The 23,994-nt window shown below is 48.7% G+C and overlaps 1 protein-coding gene across 2 annotated transcripts in view; it reads right to left on the bottom strand.

The window, feature by feature from the left end:
* Positions 1–23,994, bottom strand: part of LOC134958454 (interferon-induced very large GTPase 1-like) — a 58,424-nt gene that overhangs the window by 16,784 nt on the left and 17,646 nt on the right. Inside the window, exons 4-5 of one of the 2 annotated variants that reach the window (XM_063941075.1) lie at positions 16,745–16,860; positions 4,581–4,713 (exon numbers count right to left, since the gene is read on the bottom strand). The gene's annotated coding sequence lies outside the window, so the exon portion shown is untranslated. The remainder of the gene's footprint in view (positions 1–4,580; positions 4,714–16,744; positions 16,861–23,994) is intronic. The other variant, XM_063941074.1, reaches the window with a different exon arrangement.

Raw genomic sequence — 23,994 nt, 5'->3', positions numbered from 1 at the left:
AAGACACGGACACAGTAGCTGGAGTTAAAGGTCAGACGATGTTTATTAATCGCTGACCAACTCTTTAAACTAATAATTGAGGCCGAATTAGAATTGAATTGAATATATATTAACTTTAGTTTGGAGGATGGCAAACAGAAAACCGCTGCCAAACACCAGCACCCGTCACCTAGATGACAAACCACCAAACCAAGGAGGGGAGTACACATACCCCGCCTCCTTCCCGCATAACCCGCATTGTGCTGGCCTTACCCCTCTTTCTCTGGCAAACGTTCGGTTCCCGCAGGGGAACGTCTAAATGTCCAACCGCAAGAAAAGGACACACCTGCCGTCCATTTAAAGAGGGAGCCCCACAATGACCACTTATGCCTGTGTGACAGCTGGTTGGCAGCGATTTCCCGCCACCAAGGTTTTCCAAACCGCCACCGCCATCCGCAAACAGAACCTTAACCAACCAGAAACTAACTAGCTCTAACGAAAAAGACCGAAAATATCTTCCAGAAAAAAACGCACTCCTTCCGGAGAAAGGTGAACCCCATCGTCTCTATAGAACTGCCTGTTCCGCAGCACCAGCAGAGGATGCTTAATTGCCACTCCGCCTATGGCCTTGACAAACAGAGACACCGTCGAGTTCACCTTTTTGCGTGCTTTCTCCAGCGCCGAGAAACGCACCGCACCACGCCAATGGAAACGGGGCACCATTTCCGACCAGACAATGCATACCCCAGGCCAGTGACAACGTATCGCCACCACATCCGCCTTTATAGACAAAATCAAGTCTATGCCTTTAACTCGGCCCAGATCATTACCACCCAGATGAATGATAATACAACTGGGGCGACCCCAGCGGCGCTCCCTAGAAAAAAGGACGCGCAACAAATCACCCCATAACATGCCCCTAACACCTAACCATCTAAATTGCCGGGACCCAAAAATCTCAGTCGCCCTAGATGCCATGGGATGTTTCTCCGCCCAAAAAACATATGAATGACCAACCATCCATATGTGGTCTCCAAAATTGCTGACAGCTGTAAAAGAAAATATCCTAATGTCAGATTATGCACATAATCTGTAACTTAAACACAACGTAACCAATAAAACCCAAGTGAAGGAGAAAACTCAAAAAACCTCCCGTGGACCTTGGTAGAACAGCCAATTGAAATTAGGCCCCCTCGGAGGAAAAATTTTAAAAATTCGCTTCACACCCTCGATTCCTGAACGGTAAGCGTTCAAAAACCGACGAGTAAACACGTTTTTGGGTTAGCGCAACAGGCGCACTTATAACTTATCTATACGGACATAGGACTTATAGGAGGCCGACTTCCAGCGACCCAACTCCCGAATAGCCGCTGGTGATGAACCAGCGGCCGCCGCATGGGTAGCCGCCCCAATCCGAAAGGAATGAGTACCGAAGTCCGCCTCCTGCAAGCCCAACGCCGTCAAACATTTCTTGAACACCGATGAGAACTGAAACTTTGTCAGAGGGTCCAACTGCGCGTGCACCAGCAACTGGTTGCCCCCCGGAGGTCTTAACCGCACATACTCTTGCGTCAACCGCAGCGGGCAAACGCCCATACCTCCCTGAGCCTCCAAGGACAACCAGCGACCCCGACCTGTTTGATCTGTCTTGGACCGCACAATCCTACAGAGCAACAGGCCCTCCTGCAAGCGCACATTCTCGTAGAGCAGACCCGATTCCCGGGACGCCTTGCTGCTCGCCACTAGCTCGCTCACCCGAAAAGCCCCGAAAAAGGCCAGGGCATACGCGCTACTAAACAATGCCACCTCAAATTCCGAGGACGCAATCCGAGGTAGCATACGCAGCAATTCCGCTAGCAGCTGCAACGTTATAGGCCTACGTGAATCCGCAGGCGCCGGGTGCAACCTAGCCCAACCTTTCAGCGCTCTGGAAAGGACAAACGACCCCGTGGGGTCCGTTGTCCCGTGGAGTCGTGAGTGAAAGGCGATGCCCGCAAGGGCAGTAGCCATGGCCGCTTTTGACCTACCGTTTTGGTAATGCTCCCAAACAAAGGTCAACAGGGCGTCGGCCGAGGACTCACCTGCTACCCCGTACCTACTCTGAAAGGCTGACCAATCCCGCCATGCAGCATCATACGCTCGTAGCGTAGAGGGAGCCAGTGCACACCTGGCCAACGCCGTTAAACCGCTTCGACCATCTGCCAGACAGAAGGTGGGCACTGTAACCCCTCTGCCTCCGCTCCCGGAACCAACGTCCTGAATTTGTCAAACTGGAACCGGGACAATGCATCCGCAATTCCATTGTCAACTCCAGGTACGTGGCGAGCCCTAAAATTAATATTGCGCTGCAAACAAACCAACACTAAATGCCTTAGCAATCGCAGCGCCTGCGGAGATGAGGAACGCTGGTTATTAATCGCATGCACTACCCCTAAGTTGTCGCAAAGAAACAAAATGTCCCTATTTGCGAACCGTCCGGCCCATAACTCAAGCGCCACTAAGATCGGGAACAATTCCAGCAGAAGCAGGTTCTTGGTAAACCCACGCATTACCCAAGATGCCGGCCAGGCCGCAGCGCACCATGAGCCAGCGAAGAACGCGCCGAAACCTCGACTGCCTGAAGCATCCGTGAACAACTGCAGCTGCTTACTGGAACAACAAGGAGCGGGCCACAACACTTCCCTGTTGAAGGACACCAGGAACGAGACCCAAATCCGCAAATCATCCTTGATCTCGCGGGAAAGGTACACGGAGTGATTCTGTCGAACCGTCCCCGCGGTGGCCCGCTCAAGTTTGCGACAGAAAATCCTACCCATGGGGATAATCCGACACGCAAAATTGAGAGAACCAAGCAAGGACTGCACCTGTTTAAGCCGAACCCTGCGTTTTCCTAAACAGTCTGTAATCAAACCCAATAGTTTCCGCACCTTATCCTCGGGCAAGCGACAGCACCCCCCTACCGTGTCAATCTCGATACCTAAATAGCTAAGACAAGTGCAAGGACCCTCGCACTTATCCTGCGCAACCGGTACCCCTAAAGCGCAGAATAACGACCTGGCCACCGAGAGAATGTCCCCACAGACCGAACTGTCTCCGGGGCCTACAAAAAGAAAGTCATCCAGGTAGTGAGCCACCCCCATCTGCCCGGAGGCGGTCTGGACGCACCAGTGCAAAAATGTGCTAAAGCACTCAAAGTAGGCGCAGGAGACAGAGCAACCCATGGGGAGACACCGATCGACGTAGAATTCGCCCCCTATTTTGAAACCCAGAAACCGCAGGGAATCTGGGTGTAGCGGGAGTAGCCGAAAGGCCGACTCCACGTCCAATTTTGCCAACAGACTCCCCGGACCACAATCCCGCACTAATCGCAGCGCGTCGTCAAACGACTGATATCGAACTCTGCATTGGGCTTCCGGGATAGCGTCGTTGACCGACAGCCCCGGCGGGTGCGACAAGTGCTGTATCAAACGAAACTTACCTATGGCCTTCTTGGGCACTACCCCTACTGGGGAAATGCACAAGGAGGGCAACGGGGAAAGGGCGTAGGGCCCAGCCATGCGCCCCAGCCCAATCTCCCCGTCAACCCTCCGCCGGACTTCCTGCGGGAATTCCCGAGCCGATCTCAAATTCTGGCGTGCAACCACATACACCGAATCCGGGATTGGCAAACGAAAACCGTGCTGAAAGCCCTGCAAGAGAAACGATGCCGCCGACTCATCGGGGTACAAGGTAAGCCAGCGCTGCAACTCGGGAACTATAATCGGGGAGAAGGCCTTACTTGCCAATTCCACCGGCCTCGGTGGAAGCGGCAGGCTTACCGCCTGTCGCCGCGGTGCATTCCTTGGCCGGGTGACTGGCTCCGCACAACCTGCATGAGTGGCGAAAACGACAGCCCGTTCCTTTGCCGCATTTGCCGTCGTTGTAGGCAAAGCACTTGCCTTTTCCCGTCAATCGAGAAGCCACCGCCCCGGCCGCCCCGGGCTTCTTGGCCGTGACGTCCGGGGTGGGTTTGACCTGCTGCGTGACCTCCAACCACACCTCAACATCCTTAAAACCCGCGGGCAGGATGGGGTTGCCATCCTGATTGCGACGAAACTTCTCGTCGTAATCCCGCCACGCGGAACCCTTGGATTTTAAGTACATATCGTGTACTAAAAACAAATATTTCACCAAGTTGGCATACTCCGCGGGACGCGATTCCGTGTAGCAAGCCATGAACACCAAAAACCCACGCAGCCACTGGTGAAAATTGCGAAACGCATTTTCCCCAATACCACCCGGTTTCTTGGCCGCGTCAAAACCCTGCCGCATTTCCTCTGTAAGGGTGAATATGTCTACATACTTCCCCTTACGTATTTTTTCCCGCATGCGCTTACGAACCCCTCTTGTCACTGCCGTGTTGGCGCAATGTACCATCTCGCCGTAACGGGGAGGGTCGGAGGGGACCACCTGCGCAGGAGCGGCCACCTTGTGCGCCTCCTTGGCCATTCGCCGCGCGATGAGCCTAGCTAATTTACGCGGGCGCCGCGGAGAGCCGGATGATACGCTGCTAGAAGACGAGGAACTACAAGTTGAAACGTGTAAAGGAATATTTAGCTCACCGGAGTTTGAAGGACCCGGAACCGCGTCGTCCGCTGCACCCGCCTCCGCTGATGGCCGTACCTCCACGTTCGCAGTCGCGCTTGTCCGTGACCTTCGCCTCGTGACGGGCGTAGCCCCTGAATTAGACGGAACCTGCAAGGGAGAAAAAGAGGGGACAACCGGCACCGGGGGAACCAGAACATCATTAACACTTGTCCGCAAATGCGGAGGCGGAGAGCCCGTCCCCCCGTTCCGTGGCGGATGGCCGCCCGGCAGCTGCAGGGAGGGGGCCCCCGCCGAGGTGTACCCGATCGACTGCGTAAAGGCTGACCCGCTCACTGCACCGCCCGCCCCCGCCCATCCGTATGACGCCGGAAGGAACTGAGGGGGCGCCGCGAGAGGGGGCCAACTCTGTGCCACCTGATACCCACCGCCCGGTGCCTGCCCTGACTGCAGGCCCGCAAAGGCCGGCAAGGGCACCGCGACTCGGGGGCCACCGACCGACCACGTGGACTGCACGCCGGCGCCCGCGCTGGCCCCGTGCGGGGAAAACTGTGTGCCGGACACCGTCATGAAGCCCATGGAAGGCATGCTGGCGGCTAAGGGGAATGCTGGAGCCGGAGGCCACGCAAAACCCCCGGGGAAGGACTGGCTCCCCGCGAAGCCTTGCTGCGCTGCTACCGAAAGCGCCCCGCCGGGCGTCATATAAGCCGCCGAGACGGATGTCTGTGTGGACCCAAACTGAAAAGGACCGGGAAGGGCGTGGAGAGGGGTTTGAAAACCGACGAGCGGGGGCGCCGTTAATGGCGTCGGGGCGTCTGACACCCAAGAGGAGCCCGAGCAGGCCACCGAGGCCGGGGGAAAACCCTGCCATGTGACTGCCGCCGGGGCGGGTGTGGCGGCCGCCGCTGCCACGTCCCCCGCCCCGGCGACACTAGGCCCAAACGGCCCAATATTATTTAAATTGAGGTGCGGTGTGCTAAACCCCCCGCTGGAGGGGGGTAGTATGGGGCCCTGTATTGTCCCGGGGACAGCGGGAGCCGCTACCCGCTGCCCTGGGCTCATATCCCCCAGCTGCATATTGACCCCCCCCTCGCCCCCCGCAGCTCTGCCGCGGCCGTCCGAGAGCCGACCGCGGGGATGGAGGAGGAGGGCCGGAGGCACTTATGGAAGGAGGGAGGGAAGCCGTTTCGCCCGCGGGAGGCGCCGGGGAGCGCGGCCCAGCCGGACCGCGCGCACCCGCGCCACGTGCAGAGCGGCCGCCGGCCGCCGGAGGGGAAGTGCTGCAGACGCCCGAGGCAGGAGGGAGAGGAGAGGCCCGTCCCGCTGCGAGCGCCGGGACGCGCGGCCCGGCCGAGCCGCGCGCATCGGCACCACGTGACGAGCGGCCGCTGGCCGCCCGTCTCCGTGCGGCAGGGGAGCGGGCTGTAACTGCCCGTCCCCGCCGCCTGTCTGAAACAGGGGGAAGTCCTCTCTGTGGCGCAATGCTCGGGGAGCGGGAGCGGAAGGCGCTCCCCGCATCCACGAGGCGCCGGGGGGGGGGAGCTGCACGTTTTGGACGAGGCATGGCAGAGGGGGGAGAATCTGCAAAAGTAGACAATGACACGCAGAGAGGGGGCACAGCACTGTATAATGCCCTAGAGAAGGCAAATGAAATTCAAAAACAAAAAAAACAAAAACAATTTACAGGCAGTGAAAATAAGCAATAGTACTTATCCTTCCTGGGGCATAAACTGAAAGGCAAGAGGGAGTCTAGCAAGATGGCCACCCCCTATATACTAACCTAAGACCCTCCTCTTCATCCTGATGCACAACCCCTTAAACCAATAGGAAAAAACCAACCGGGAAAACTGATCTGCCTAGCAACTGCTTAGTCATTTAACAACCAATCACAAAAAGTTGATCGCTTATATGGCCTCAGGCTTATGCAGCCTTCAGCTTATCTTGCACGCCCTTTGTCCGTGCAATATTTAACCACTCACACAATTATGATTGGATGTAATACACCATATAATAAAAATATTCCACGCCACAAGGGTGTGCAAGGGTTAAGGGGACGTAGCCCCTTACAACGGTGTGAAGAGCGCCCGTAGGGCGCGATGAATCACCTAGTATAACATATATAGGCTAGTGATACGCCTGTTTGGCGATTTACTCACTTTCTTAGCTGTAATGTTTCTATTCCAAATTCAGTATGGTGTCAGATATATCACTCCAGTACTGTACTCAGTTGCTGGAAAAAAATGCACTTAAGAGTCTCCTTCTTATGTCTATCGTCCTCTTATATAGTGCTAAAACTCAATCTTCATAATGGGCTTATTACAATGGAGTCAAAAAAATATATACATCCTCTGTTATTTCCCAAAGCTTTGTATCCAAAAGACTTACTGTAAGATTGAGTTTTAGCACTATATAAGAGGACGAAAGACATAAGAAGGAGACTCTTAAGTGCAATTTTTTCCAGCAACTGAGTACAGTACTGGAGTGATATATCTGACACCATACTGAATTTGGAATAGAAACATTACGGCTAAGAAAGTGAGTAAATCGCCAACAGGCGTATCACTAGCCTATATATGTTATATGTATGTACGTTATGTCCATGTTACAGTATACCGGTATTAGGAATCACTATTGATTTTTAGTCGTTTGAATGTTCATTGAATAAATGATCATCTTTTTTCTTAAACAAATAAAAATATAAAAATTAAATTTTTATCTGGTCTGTATTTTTACTATTACTAATAGATATTTAAATACATTGGGTGGTGTGAGTCAACATCACACTTGATTAAGTTAGCGCTGGGAGGTAACCCTTGTTTTGCTCATTAAAGATACACTTATGCATTTACATATACAAAGAGGATTTGGGTAACCATGTCTTAAGTCATTGCAAAACTAGGAAAATAATGAAGGGTAATTAAATAGCAGTACAGGTGTCCCAATTTATAGCAAAAGACTTTGAAAAGTTATGTACTGTAGTATGTTTTCATGAGCTCCATAGGGTGTATGTAGCATGGTAAAAAGAGAAGATAAGTGAGCGCTCAGCTTGATGTGTGTGCAGTTATTGCACTACTGTATATTTAATTTTCTACACTGGACACTGATTGAATAAGAAGAAACTTTATTAAGTATCTAAAACAATGTTCACATTGTGGCAATAATAGTGTCAGTATACATGTGTGATGTTATAATGTAAAAAGAAATCTGGGTACGTTACACTCATAATGTCATAAATAAATGTGGTCAATATGCTTAATGTACTGTACTGAGACATCACTGGCAATGTAGTAAGTGTGGTCCCAAATGTCTGTGCTGATGAGACCGGGTTTATCTAGCTATACAGGACAGTCCAAATTCTGTTTCGCTGGTCCCAGAAGGAGTCCAGTAGAGTTCCAGACTTCATAAAATGGATAGGGTCCTCCTGATGGATGTGAGGTGTAAACAATCTATTGGTGAAAGTACAGTATTGTACAGACAAGAAAAGTGTTCAGGTGTAATGCTGCCCATACACTAGGTCGATATCGTGTACGATTACACGATATTGACGCGTCAATTAACTAAAGATGAGCGAGTTCGGTTCTCAGAGAACCGAACCCTACCGGACTTCACGTCACGAGCCCAGATCCGAGCCCGGCTCGGGTTTTTCCGCCTGACTCGGAAACCAGAACGAGGCAAAACGTCATCATCCCGCTGTCGGATTCTCGCGGGGTTTGGATTCCATATAAGGAGCCGCACATCACCGCCATCTTCACTCCGGCATCGGAGAGTGTAGAGAGAGGACGTGTCTCCGTCCTCAGTGTCCGTGTCTTGTTCTGCATCTGTCTAATCACAGTGGTTGTGTCCTCTGCTGCCATATGTGCAGTGCTGCTGTATAAGTCCAGTCCAGTGTTGCTGTGTTGTGCTGCATCAGTTCAATGGTGTATTGTGCTGCATCAGTCTCCAGTCACAGTGGTGGTGTCCTCTGCTGCCATATGTCCAGTGCTGCTGAATAAGTCCAGTCCATTGCAGTGGTGCTGTGTTGTCCTGCATCAGTACAGTGGTGGTGTGTTGTGCTGCATCAGTACAGTGGTGGTGTGTTGTGCTGCATCAGTACAGTGGTGGTGTGTTGTCCTGCATCAGTACAGTGGTGCTGTGTTGTCCTGCATCAGTCTCCAGTCACAGTGGTGGTGGTGTCCTCTGCTGCCATATGTCCAGTGCTGCTGTATAAGGCCAGTCCAGTGGTGCTGTGTTGTCCTGCATCAGTACAGTGGTGGTGTGTTGTGCTGCATCAGTCCAGTCACAGTGGGGGTGTCCTAAGCTGCCATATGTGCAGTGCTGCTGTATAAGTCCAGTCCATTGCAGTGGTGCTATGTTGTCCTGCATCAGTCCAGTGGTGGTGTGTTGTGCTGCATCAGTCCAGTCACAGTGGTGGTGTCCTCTGCTGCCATATGTCCAGTGCTGCTGTATAAGTCCAGTCCAGTGGTGCTGTGTTGTCCTGCATCAGTACAGTGGTGGTGTGTTGTGCTGCTTCAGTCCAGGCACAGTGGGGGTGTCCTCTGCTGCCATATGTCCAGTGTAGCTGTATAAGTCCAGTCCAGTGGTGCTGTGTTGTGCTGCATCAGTACAGTGGTGGTGTGTTGTGCTGCATCAGTCCAGTCACAGTGGTGGTGTCCTCTGCTGCCATATGTCCAGTGCTGCTGAATAAGTCCAGTCCAGTAGTGCTGTGTTGTGCTGCATCAGTCCAGTGGTGGTGTGTTGTGCTGCATCAGTCCAGTAACAGTGGTGGTGTCCTCTGCTGCCATATGTCCAGTGCTGCTGTATAAGTCCAGTCCATTGCAGTGGTGCTGTGTTGTCCTGCATCAGTCCAGTGGTGGTGTCCATGTGCTGCCGTATATGTCCAGTGGTACTGCCGTATATGTCCAGTGGTACTACCGTATATGTCCAGTGATCCTGCCGTATACGTCCATTGATACTGCCGTATATGTTCAGCGGTACTGCTGTATAAATCCAGTGATCCTGCCGTATAACTCCAGTGATCCTGCCGTATAATTCCAGTGGTACTGGCGTAAAAATCCAGTCCAGTGATAATGCTTTATATGTCCAGCGGTACTGCCGTATATGTCCAGCAGTACTGCTGTATATGTCCAGCAGTACTGCCGTATAAATCCAGTGATCCTGTCGTACAATTCCAGTGATCCTGTCGTATAAATCCAGTGATCCTGCCGTATAATTCCAGTGATCCTGCCATATGATTCCAGTGATCCTGCTGTATAAATCCAGTGATCCTGCCATAAAATTCCAGTGGTACTGGCGTATAGGTCCAGTCCAGTGGTATTGCCGTATAAATTACAGTGATTCTGCCGTATAATTACAGTGATCCTGCCGTATATGTCCATTGATACTGCTGTATATGTCCAGTGATACTGCCGTACATGTCCAGCGGTACTGCCGTATAAATCCAGTGATCCTGCCGTATAATTACAGTGATCATGCCATATTTATCCAGTGATCCTGCCGTATAAGTCCAGTGATCCTGCCGTATAATTCCAGTGGTACTGGCGTATAAGTCCAGTCCAGTGATACTGCCACATATGTCCATTGATACTGCCATATATGTCCAGTGATACTGCCGTATAAGTCCAGTCCAGTGATACTGCCGTATAAGTCCAGAGATACTGCCATATATGTCCATTGATACTGCTATGTATGTCCAGTGATACTGCCATATAAGACCAGTGGTATTGGCGTATAAGTCCAGCAATACTGCTGTATATGTCCAGCGGTACTGCCGTATAAATCCAGTGATCCTTCCGTATAATTACAGTGATCCTGACATATAAATCCAGTGATCCTGTCATATAAGTCCAGTGATCCTGCCGTATAATTCCAGTGATACTGGCGTATAAGTCCAGTCCAGTGATACTGCCGTATACTGTATGTCCATTGACACTGCCGTATATGTCCAGTGATACTGCCGTATAATTCCAGTGGCACTGGCGTATAAATCCAGTCCAGTGATACTGCCGTATATGTCCAGTGATACCGCCGTATACTGTATGCCCAGTGATACTGCCGTATACTGTATGTCCAGTGATACTGCCATATAAGTCCAGTGGTACTGGCGTATAAGTCCAGTCCAGTGATAGTGCTGTATATGTCCAGTGATACTGCCGTATATGTCCATTGATACTGCCGTATATGTCCAGAGGTACTGCCGTATAAATCTAGTGATCCTGCCGTATAAATCCAGTGATCCTGCCGTATAATTCCAGTGGTACTGGCGTATAAATCTAGTCCAGTGATACTGCCGTATATGTCCAGTGATACTGCCACATATGTCCAGTAATACTGCCGTATATGTCCAGCGGTACTGTCGTATAAATCCAGTGATCCTGCCATATAATTACAGTGATTCTGACGTATAAATCCAGTGATCCTGCCGTATAAATCCAGTGATCCTGCCGTATAATTCCAGTGGTATTGGCGTATAAATCCAGTCCAGTGATACTGCCGTATATGTCCAGCGGTACTGCCGTATAAATCCAGTGATCCTGCCGTATAAATCCAGTGATCCTGCCGTATAATTCCAGTGGTATTGGCGTATAAATCCAGTCCAGTGATACTGCTGTATATGTCCAGCGGTACCAGTGTCGGACTGGGGCATGAAGGGCCCACCGGGGGAATGCAGTGATATGGGCCCATACTTAGGGGTGTGGCCAGCCTAAATACGGGGTGTAACCAGCCTCCACAGAGGCTTGAAATACACAATAGTTTAGTGCAGTGTAATGCAAGTGCACAATCTGGAACCTGATCCCTAGAGGAAGGAGTGGGCCCTCAGGCAGTGGGGCCTACCGGTCGTTTCCCTGGTACCCTTGTGGGCCAGTCCGACCTTGAGCGGTACTGCTGTATAAATCCAGTGATCCTGCCATATAATTACAGTGATCCTGACGTATAAATCCAGTGATCCTGCCGTATAAGTCCAGTGATCCTGCCGTATAATTCCAGTGATACTGGCGTATAAATCTTGTCCAGTGATACTGCCGTATATGTCCAGTGATACTGCCGTAGATGTCCATTGATACTGCCGTATATGTCCAGCGGTACTGCCGTATAAGTCCAGTGATCCTGCCGTATAAGTCCAGTGATCCTGCCGTATAAGTCCAGTGGTATTGGCGTATAAATCCAGTCCAGTGATACTGCTGTATATGTCCAGCGGTACCAGTGTCGGACTGGGGCATGAAGGGCCCACCGGGGGAATGCAGTGATATGGGCCCATACTTAGGGGTGTGGCCAGCCTAAAAAGGTGGTGTAACCAGCCTCCACAGAGGCTTGAAATACACACTAGTTTAGTGCAGTGTAATGCAACATATCTACCATGTATAATACAAGTGCACAGTCTGGAACCTGATCCCTAGAGGAAGGAGTGGGCCCTCAGGCAGTGGGGCCTACCGGTGGTTTCCCTGGTACCACTGTGGGCCAGTCCGACCTTGAGCGGTACTGCCGTATAAATCCAGTGATCCTGCCATTTAATTACAGTGATCCTGACGTATAAATCCAGTGATCCTGCCGTATAAGTCCAGTGATCCTGCCGTATAATTCCAGTGATACTGGCGTATAAGTCCAGTCCAGTGATACTGCCGTATATGTCCAGTGATACTGCCGTATATGTCCATTGACACTGCCGTATATGTCCAGTGATACTGCCGTATAAGTCCAGTCCAGTGATACTGCCGTATATGTCCAGTGATACTGCCGTATACTGTATGTCCATTGATACTGCCGTATATGTCCAGTGATACTGCCGTATAAGTCCAGTGGTACCGGCGTATTATTTCAGTCCAGTGATACTGCCGTATATGTCCAGTGATACTGCCGTATATGTCCATTGATACTGCTGTATAAGTCCAGTGGTACTGGCGTATAAATCTAGTCCAGTGATACTGCCGTATATGTCCAGTGATACTGCCGTATATGTCCAGTGATACTGCCATATAGGTCCAGCGGTACTGCCGTATAAATCCAGTGATTCTGCTGTATAATTACATTGATCCTGACGTATAAATCCAGTGATCCTGCCGTATAAATCTAGTGATACTGCCGTATAATTCCAGTGATACTGGCGTATAAGTCCAGTCCAGTGATACTGCCGTATACTGTATGTCAATTGATACTGCCGTATATGTCCAGTGATACTGCCGTATAAGTTCAGTGGTACTGGCGTATAAGTCCAGTCCAGTGATACTGCCGTATATGTCCAGTGATACTGCCGTATATGTCCATTGATACTGCCGTATATATCCAGTGATACTGCCGTATAAGTCCAGTGGTACTGGCGTATAAATCCAGTGATCCTGCCGTATAATTCCAGTGATCCTGCCGTATAATTCCATATAATTCCATATAAGTACAGTCCAGTGGTGCTGCCATATAAGTTCAGTGGTGCTGTCCTGTGCTGTATATTATTATTTACTCCAAATAAAGGGGTTATTAATATTTAATCCAAATAATTTTCACAGGGTTTGCCCTGTGTGGTGTAGAGGTACGCTCTCCTGTACCGCATATTGTTATATAACTCCAGAAAAATAATGGAGAACAACAATTTGGAGGATAAAATAGGGAAAGATCAAGAAACACTTCCTCCTAGTGCTGAAGCTGCTGCCACTAGTCATGACATAAACGATGAAATGCCATCAACGTCGTCTGCCAAGGCCGATGCCCAAAGTGATAGTAGTGGGCATGTAAAATCCAAAAAGCCAAAGTTCAGTAAAAAGACCCCAAAAATGTTATTTAAATGGTCTGAGGAGAAACATAAACTTGCCAATATGCCATTTACGACATGGAGTGGCAAGGAATGGCTAAGGCCCTGGCCTATGTTCATGACTAGTGGTTCAGCTTCACATGACGATGGAAGCCCTCATCCTCCCGCTAGAAAAATGATAAGAGTTAAGCTGGAAAAAAGCACAGAAAAGAACTGTGCATTCTAAGATTTTATCACAAATCCCCAAGGAGAGTCCAAGTGTGTAGGCGGTTGCGATGCCTGACCTTCCCAACACTGGACGGGAAGAGGTGGCTCCTTCCACCATTTGCACGCCCTCTGCAAGTGCTGGAAGTAGCACCCACGGTCCAGTTGCTGATATTCAAATTGAAGATGTCACTGTTGAAGTACACCAGGATGAGGATATGGGTGTTGCTGGCGCTGAGGAGGAAGTTGACGATGAGAATTCTGATGGTGATGTGGTTTGTCCCACCGGCGGAGACACCTGTGGGATGAAGTAGCCCATTGTGATGCCTGGGCAAAATATCAAAAAAGCCACCTCTTCGGTGTGGAATTATTTCTCCACAAATCCGGACAACAGGTGTCAAGTCATGTGTTGCCTCTGTCAATCTGTAATAAGTAGGGGTAAGGACGTTAACCACCTAGGAACATCCTCCCTTATACGTCACCTGCAGCGCATTCATCATAAGTCAGTGTCAAGTTGTGAAACTTTGGGTAAGAGCGTAAGCAGTCCACTGACACTTAAATCCCTTCTTTCTCTTTTACCCAAGCTCCTGCAAGCCACACCACCAACTCCCTCAACGTCAACTTCCTCCTCAGTCAGGAACGTCAGTTATCCCTCAGGCCATGTCACTGGCAAGACTGAGGAGTACTCTCCTAACTGGGATTCCTCCGGGGGATCCTTGAGTGGTATGCCTGCTGTTGCTGCCACTGCTGTTGTTGCTGCTGGGAGTCGATCGTCATCCCAGAGGGAAAGTCGGAAGACCACTTGTACTACTTCAACTAAGCAATTGACTATCCAACAGTCCTTTGTGAGAGGAAGATGAAATATGACAGCAGTCATCCTTTTGCAAAGTGGATGACTGAGGCCTTGACAGCTATGTTGGTGTTAGACGTGCGTCCGGTATCCGCCATTAGTTCAATGGGACTTAGAGAACTGTTTGAGGTACTGTGTTCATGGTATCAAATCCCATCTAGGTTCCAGTTCACTAGGCAGGCGATACCGAGAATGCACAGAGACGTCAGAAAAAGTGTCCTCAGTGTCCTACAAAATACAGTTGTACCCACTGTCCACTTAACCACGGACATGTGGACAAGTGGAACAGGGCAGACTAAGGACTATATGACTGTGACAGCCCACTGGGTAGATGTATGGCCTCCCGCAGCAACAACAGCAGCTGCACCAGTAGCAGCATCTCGCAAATGCCAACTCATTCCTAGGCAGGCTACGCTATGTATCACTGTTCCCGTAAGAGGCACACCGCTGACAACCTCTTACGGAAACTGAGGGACAACATTGCACAATGGCTTACCCCAGTTAGACTCTCCTGGGTATTTGTGATATTGGACAACGCCACCAATATTGTGCGTGCATTACATCTGGGCAAATTCCAGCACGTCCTATGTTTTGCACATACAATTAATTTGGTGGTGCATACTTTTTTTGAAAAATTACAGGTGCGTGCAGGGGATGCAGCCGGTGGCCCAAAAACTGCGGCCCACTTTCGGCATTCAGCCACCGCGTGCCAAAGACTGAAGCGCCATCAAACACACCTGAACCTGCCCTGCCATCACCTGAAGCAAGAGATGGTAATGAAGTGGAATTCAACACTCTATATGCTTCAGAGGATGGAGGAGCAGCAAAAGGCCATTCAAGCCTATACATCCACCTATGATATAGGCAAAGGAGGGGGAATACACCTGACTCAAGCGCAGTGGAGAATGATTTCCATCTTGTGCAAGGTTCTCCAACCTTTCGAACTTGCCACACGTGAAGTCAGTTCAGACACTGCCAGCTTGAGTCAGATCATTCCCCTCTTCAGGCTTTTGCAGAAGCAGCAGGAGAAATTGAAGGAGGAGCTATTCTGCAAAGTATGTGGGACTTGTGGATGGAGCCCTTCATTCGCTTTGCCAGGATTGAAGGGTGGTCAATCTGTTGAAATCAGAGCACTACAAATTTGGCCACCGTTGGCCTACGTTGTATCTCTCTTTCCGGCAGACACAAGTCTGCAGAGGTTCAAAGACCTGCTGGTGAGAAAATTGTTAACTCAAACGGAACATGACCCGTCAACAGCTCCTCCTGCATTTTCATCCGCAACTGGGGCTGCAAGTCCTAGCCCACCCGCTGGCTGTGATACAGGGCAGTCAGGAGTGAGAGCTGACATCTGGTCCAGACTGAAGGACCTGCCAACGATTACTGACATGTCTACTGTCACTGCATATGATTCTGTCACCATTGAAAGAATGGTGAACGATTATATGAGTGACAGCATCCAAGTAGGCATGTCAGACAGTCTGTGCATATACTGGCAGGAAACAGAGGCAATTTGGATGCACTTGCACAAACTGGCTTTATTTTATCTAATTTCCCCCCACCCCTCCAGTGTGTACTCCGAAAGAGTGTTTAGTGCAGCCGGTAACCTTTTCAGCGATCGGCGTAGGAGGTTGTGTTCATCAAAATGAATTATGTATTCCTCCAGGAAGAACTTGACCAGCAATTGCCTCCAGAAAGTACACAGGGACCTGTGATGGTGGATTCCAGTGGGGACGAATTAATACTCTGTGAGGAGGAGGATGTACACAGTGAAAGGGGTGTGGAATCGAAGGATGAGGTGGACATCTTGCCTCTGTAGAGCCAGTTTGTGCAAGGAGAGATTGATTGCTTCTTTTTTGGTGGGGCCCCAAACAAACCTGTCATTTTAGCCACATTCGTGTGGCAGACCCTGTTGCTAAAATGATTGGTTTGTTAAAGTGTGCATGTCCTGTTTATACAACATAAGGGTGGGTGGGAGGGCCCAAAGACAATGGGCCCAAGGACAATTCCATCTTGCGCCTCTTTTTTTTCTTTGCATCATGTGCCGTTTGGTGCCTAGTTTTTTTAAGCGCCATTCTGTCTGCACCTGCAGTGCCACTCCTAGATGGGCCAGGTGTTTGTGCCGCACACTTGTGTTGTGTAGCACACTTGTGTAGCATTAAACCATTATTGACCAATGTTTCTAATACATAGCAATGTTTCACAGTATTAAAATAATAAGCAGAATTTTTTTTCATTAAAACATTAATGAAAAAAAAATTGTTTATTTGTTTGTTTTTAAAAACTGTTTTATCCAACTCTGGTACATGGTATTAATAATCAAAGTGACAGTTATACACAGCCAATAATAGCACCTGAGCCATACCGTAGCCAATAGCATTTCATCACAATACCTCTGTCGTTTCTCCATTTTTCCTCCTCCTCTTCTTCTTCTTTTCTTCGTTTTTTTTCCTTTGTAACGAGAGGCCTTTGGGCGTTTTGACATGATGTGACGCACTTACAATAAAACCTGCCACAAAAAAAAGAATGTTTTCCTTTACAGAGACCTATGTAACATTCCTGTCCCCATACCACACGATGCCACAAATGAATACCCCCCATTTCAAATGATTATATCACAAACGAATAACCCCAGTTGACATGATTATGCTGCATATTGATGCCCCCCGTTAACATGATTTTGCCATAAAGTAATGCCCCCAGTTTACATGACTATGCCACATATTACTGTGGTAGTGACTTAGGAATATTTCAGTGGGTGAGGCATGGTAACATGCAGGGCCGTAACTAGGTATGTGTGGAGGGGGCACTGCACATAGGGTGTCATTCCGACCAGATCGCACGCTGCGCTACTTCGCAGCCATGCGATCGGGTTGGAACTGCGCATGTACAATGGCTGCATTGCGCAGGTGTGTCGTTGGGCAGCGACGCTGCTAACGAAGAAAGCAGTTGCAGCAGCGACCGCAAGAAGATTGACAGGAGGAAGTCATTCCGAGGCGTCAACTCAACGTTTTCTGGGCGTGGAGATCCGAACGCAGGCGTGTCGAGGCATTTGGAGGGCGGATGTCTGACGTCAATTCCTTGACCTGCAACGCTGGATTGATCGCACAGAGTAAGTAACTCTTACCTTGGTCTTGTTCTACACAAAACATTTTTTGCATAGCAGGGCTGCACAAGCGATCGCAGCCCTGCTATGCAAAGATCCACTCCCCCATAGGCGGCATCTAGTTGATCGCACGGGCTGCAAAAAGTTGCAGCGTGCGATCAACTCGGAATGACCCCATAGTGTTGCAGGGTAGGGGGTGCTGATGTCTGCACTTGTCAATTATCTGTTTTAATTACTTTCACTTGCAGCTTCCCCCCTTTTTGAAGACCAGCATCTCCTGACCGCCCCTGTCTCCTACCCTGACCACTTCTGTCGCTAATACCCATACAACATTCATGAACTCAACTTGAGATTTTTTTGTTATTCAGTCACACTGCCCTTTATTACATTTCAAGATGCTGACATACCCAGGATTTAAACCCATTGCCTGTGGCATTGCAGTCAGACAGTCTATTCGTAGAGCTATCTGCCCTTGCATAGAAAGCTAGAGAATTCTAAGCAAGATAATTAAAACTATTTGAAGCTTACCTTGTACTTTGTGAAAAAATGATCAGCAATGTGGCTGAGCAGATCTATGTAGTGTGTGGCTGCAAGAGATTGGATGTGTGGCTGCACACTACATAGATCTGCTCAATTGCAATGCTGTTTATTTTTTTTACAAAGTACCAGTAGCTCCATATAGTATTCATAGTTTTTATGCAGGATCAAATAGTATATTGAAATGTGTTATTTAATAAAGAGTATTGTAGCTGAATAACAATGAGCTCTCAAGTTAAGTGTATGAATGTGGTATAAAGAGAATTTGTGTCCAAATCCATTTTCATGCAGTGATCTACAAATGTGTGCGTATTATATATGCGGCGGGCACTTTTTATGTGTTGTGTTTTGGTTTTGGTTCTGGTTCCATCCTCGTGTTTTGGATCTGGATTGTTTTTGCCAAAACCACCCTTTCCGGTTTTGGTTTTGGATCTGGATGATTTTTGAAAAAAAACACTAAAAACAGCTAAAATCACAGAAATTGGGGGTAATTTTGAGTCTATTCTGAACACATCAGAATATTGTTTTTAGGCCAAAAGGTTGCACCGAGGTCACTGGATGACTAAGCTAAGCGACCCAAGTGGGTGGCACAAACACCTGGCCCATCTAGGAGTGGCACTGCAGTGGCAGACAGGATGGCACTATTAAAAACTAGGCCCCAAAGAGCACATAATGCAAAGAAAAAAAAAGAGGTGCAATGAGGTTGCTGGATGACTAAGCTAAGCGACCCAAGTGGGCGGCACAAACACCTGGCCCATCTAGGAGTGCTACTGCAGTGTCAGATAGGATGGCACTTTTAAAAACTAGGTCCCAAAGAGCACATGATGCAAAGAAAAAAATTAAGAGGTGCAAGATTGAATTGTCCTTGGGCCCTCCCACCCACCATTATGTTATATAAACAGAACATGCACACTTTAACAAACCAATCATTTCAGCAACAGGATCTGACACACGACTGTGGCTGAAATGATTGGTTTGTTTTGGGACCTCACAAAAAAAGAAGCAATTAATCCCCCCACCAAAAAAGAAGTAATTAATCTCTCCTTGCACAAACTGGCTCTACAGAGGCAAGATGTCGTCCTCATCCTCCGATTACTCACCCCTTTCAGTGTGTACATCCTCCTCCTCACAGAGTATTAATTTATCCCCACTGGAATCCACCATCACAGGTCCCTGTGTACTTTCTGGAGGCAATTGCTGGTCAATGTCTCCGCGGAGGAATTGATTATAATTAATTTTGATGAACATCATCTTCTCCACATTTTCTGGAAGTAACCTCCTACGCCGATCGCTGACAAGGTTACCGGCTGCACTAAACACTCTTTCGGAGTACACACTGGAGGGGGGGCAACTTAGGTCAAATAAAGCCAGTTTGTGCAAGGGCCTCCAAATTGCCACTTTATCCTGCCAGTATATGCACGGACTGTATGACATGCCTACTTGGATGCTGTCACCGAAATAATCCTCCACTATTCTTTCAATGGTGACAGTAGACATGTCAGTAAACGTTGGCAGGTCCTTCAGTCTGGACCAGATGTCAAACACTTGCTCCTGACTGCCCTGCATCACCACCAGTGGGTGGGCTATGAAATGTTATCCTTTTCCTCGCAGCCACAGTTGCGGTAGAAAATGAAGGAGGAGCTGTTGATGAGTCACGTTCCAATTGAGTTGACAATTTTCTCACCAGCAGGTCTTTGCACCTCTGCAGACTTGCGTCTGCTGGAAAGAGATATAACGTAGGCTTTAAACCTATGATCGAACATGGTGGCCAAAATGTAGTGCTCTGATTTCAACAGATTGACCACCCTTGAATCCTGGCAAAACGAATGAAGGGCTCCATCCACAAGTCCCACAAACTTAGCGGAATCGCTCTGTCTTAGCTCCTCCTTCAATTTCTCCTGCTGCTTCTGCAAAAGCCTGATGAGGGGAATGACCTGACTCAAGTTGGCAGTGTCTGAACTGACTTCACGTGTGGAAAGTTCGAAGGGTTGGAGAACCTTGCACAACATGGAAATCATTCTCCACAGCGCTCGAGTCAGGTGCATTCCCCCTCCTCTGACTATGTCGTAGGTGGATGTATAGGCTTGAATGGCATTTTGCTGCTCCTCCATCCTCTGAAGCATATAAAGTGTTGAATTCCACCTCATTACCACCTCTTGCTTTAGGTGATGACAGGGCAGATTCAGGAGTGTTTGCTGGTGCTCCAGTCTTCGGCACGCGGTGGCTGAATGTCGAAAGTGGGCCGCAATTTTTCGGGCCACAGACTGCATCTCCTGCATGCCCCTGTCAATTTTTAAAAAATTCTGCACCACCAAATTAATTGTATGTGCAAAATACGGGACATGCTGGAATTTGCCCAGATGTAGTGGACGCACAATATTGGTGGCTTTGTCCGATATCACAAATCCCCAGGAGAGTCTAAGTGGGGTAAGTCATTGTGCGATGATGTCCCTCAATTTCCGTAAGAGGTTGTCAGCGGTGTGAATCTTACGGAAACCGGTGAAACACAGCGTAGCCTGCATAGGAATGAGCTGGCGTTTGTGAGATGCTGCTACTGGTGTAGCTGCTGCTGCTGCTGCGGGAGGCAATACATCTACCTAGTGGGCTGTCACAGTCATGTAGTCCTTAGTTTGCCCTGCTCCACTTGTCCACATGTCCGTGGTTAAGTGGACAGTGGGTACAACTGCATTTTTCAGGACACTGAGGACACTTTTCTTAATGTCCCTGTACAGTCCTGGAATCGCTTTCCTAGTGAAGTGGAATCTAGATGGGATTCAGGTACCGGGGACACAGTATGTCCATCAACTGTCTAAAGCCCACTGCATTAATGGCGGATATCGGACGCACGTCTAACACCAGCAACAGGGTGACTGCTGTCATGTTTCATCTTCCTCACAAAGGACTGTGGACAGTCAATTGCTTAGTTGGAGTAGAACAAGTGGTCTTCCGACTTCCCCTCTGGGATGATGATCGACTCCCAGCAGCAACAACAGCAGCGGTAGCAGCAGCAGTAGTAGGCATACCACTCAAGGATCCTCCGGAGGAATCCCAGTTAGGAGAGGACTCGTCAGTCATGCCAGTGACATGGCCTGCAGAACTACTGACATCCCTGACTGAGGAGGAAATTGACAGTGAGGGAGTTGGTGGTGTGGCTTGCAGGAGCTTGGGTACAAGAGGAAGAAGGGATTAAGGTGTCAGTGGACTGCTTACGTTCTTACCCAAAGTTTCTGAACTTGACAATGACTTCTGATGATTGCGCTGCAGGTGACGTATAAGGGAGGATGTTCCTAGGTGGTTAACGTCCTTACCCCTACTTATTACAGATTGACAAAGGCAACACACGGCTTGACACCTTTTGTCCGGATTTGTGGAGAAATAATTCCACACCGAAGAGGTGGTTTTTTTGGGTGTTTTGCCCAGGCGTGACAATGGGCTTTCTCATCCCACGGACATAAACTGTCTCCACTGGTGCCTTATTCAAACAAACCATATCACCACCAGAATCCTCATCATCAACTTCCTCCTCAGTGCCAGTTACACCTACATCCTCCTCATCCTGGTGTACGTCTACAGTGACATCCTCAATCTCAATATCAGCAACTGGACTGGCGGTGCTCTTCCCAGCACTTGTAGGGGGTAGTGCAAATGGTGGTAGGAGCCTCCTCTTTCCATACAGTCTTGGGAAGGTCAGGCCTAGACATCGCAACCACGGACACACTTGGACTCTCCTTGGGGATTTGTGATATCTCTGAATGCACAGTTGTATTTCCTGTGCTTTAACAAGCATAATTTTTTGTAATTTTTTGAGAGGGAGGAGAGCTTCCATCCTCATGAGAAGCTGAGCCACCAGTCATGGACATAGGCCAAGGCCTTAACCTTTCCTTGCCACTTCGTGTCGGGAATGGCATATTGCCAATTTTCCGTTTCTCGTCAGATAATTTCTTTTTTTTTCTGATTATTAATTTTTCCTTCTTAGTTTTTACATGCCCTCTATGACATTGGGCATCGACCTTAGCAGACGACGTTGATGGAATTGCATCGTCAATGTCATGACTGGTGGCACCAGCAGCTTCAGCACTAGTACTAGGATCTGGAAGTGGTTCCTGAACTTCCACTATTTTTTCCTCCAAATTGTTGTTCTCCATTTCACCTGACAGCACCCCTTTATAATTACAGCACACAGAACAGTGCCCCTTTATTTTCACAGCACCCCTGTATACTTACAGCAGACAGGGACAGTGTAATGTTATTTGAAAAGCAGCAGCACCCCTATATTTTACAGCATACAGCAGTGTGCTTTTAATGTTTAACAACTGCACCTCTGACTTTTTACAAAATACAGGCCCAGCAGCACCCCTATATTTTACAGCATGCAGCAGTGTGCTTTTAATGTTTAACAACTGCATCCCTGACTTTTTACAACATACAGGACCAGCAGCACCCTTATATTTTACAGCATACAGCAGTGTGCTTTTCATTTTTAACCACTGCGCCTCTGAATTTTTACAACATACAGGGCCAGTGTAATGTTATTTGAACAGCAGCAGCACCCCTATATTTTACAGCATACAGCAATGTGCTTTTATTTTTCACAACTGTGCCTCTGAATTTTTACAACATATAGGGCCATTGTAATGTTATTTGAACAGCAGCAGCACCTCTATATTTTATAGCATACAGCAGTGTGCTTTTAATGTTTAACAACTGCACCTCTGACTTTTTACAACATACAGGGCCAGCAGCACCCCTATACTTTACAGGATACAGCAGTGTGCTTTTAATTTTTAACAACTGCACCTCTGACTTTTTACAACATACAGGCCCAGCAGCACCCCTATATTTTACAGCATACAGCAGTGTGCTTTTAATGTTAATTTAGTGCCCTCAAAGTTAATCTCACCTCATTGCTACAGCAACCCTGATAATATCATTCACATCTCTCCCACAGACTCCTATTCCCTCTTCTGTGCCCTCTGGAATGACAGATCTGTTTGTAATAAACTGATCCCCACTCATGACCTTTTCATTTCCAACTCCCTGCACCTACTAGCCATTACTGAAACCTGGATTTCGCTCTCTGACACTACTTCTCCTGCTGCTCTCTCTGCTGGGGGCCTCACATTCACCCCCCCCCCCCGACCTGGGGGTCGCCATGGGGTGGTGTTGGGATCCTTTTACCTTCTAGTTACTCCTACCAACTCATACCACCAGAACCGTCCCTTTCATTCTCTACATTTGAGGTCCATGCTATACGCCTCTTCCAACCAGTCCATCTTAGAGTTGCTGTCATTTACCGCCCCCCTGGCATTGCCTCCAAATTCTTTGACAACTTTGCTTCCTGGCTTGCTCACTTCCTCTTTTCTGACATTCCCTCCATTTTCCTAGGTGATTTCAACATCCCTATTGATATCCCCACACAATCCCCTGCCTCTAAACTCCTTAACCTCACCTCTTCACTTGGTCTCTCCCAGTGGACCTCCTCACCCGCCCATATGAATGGGAGCTCACTGGATCTGGTCTTCACTCACCGTTGTGATATTTCTGATTTTTCCAACTCCCCTCTCTGACCACCACCTGCTCTCCTTTAACCTATCTCTCTCTGCTTCCCCATCTCTACCTCCTAAGGCTACCATCACTAAGCGTAACATTGAGGCTATTGACACCAAATTCCTTTCCTCCCTGTTTGACTCACTTCTCTCTCCTATTCTCTCTCTCTCATGCCCTGAATAAGCCACTTCCATATAGAATGCATCCCTTACTTCTGCTCTTGACTCTGTTGCTCCACCAACCACTATTCACCCTCGCAAATTAACACCTCAACCCTGGCACACCACATGCACCAGATATCTGCAACAATGCTCACGTACTGCTGAGAAACCTTGGAGGAAATCACACTCTATGGCAGACTTCCTCCATTTCAAACTTATGCTCTCATCCTTCAGTGCTGCCCTTTCCCTTGCTAAACAGTCATACTTCAAGAACCTCACCTCCTCCCAGTCT

This window comes from Pseudophryne corroboree, chromosome 9, assembly GCF_028390025.1.
Source record: "Pseudophryne corroboree isolate aPseCor3 chromosome 9, aPseCor3.hap2, whole genome shotgun sequence".
Lineage (NCBI taxonomy): Eukaryota > Metazoa > Chordata > Amphibia > Anura > Myobatrachidae > Pseudophryne > Pseudophryne corroboree.
Note: the sequence above shows the minus strand (reverse complement) of the source record. Positions and strands in the feature narration are given on the sequence as shown.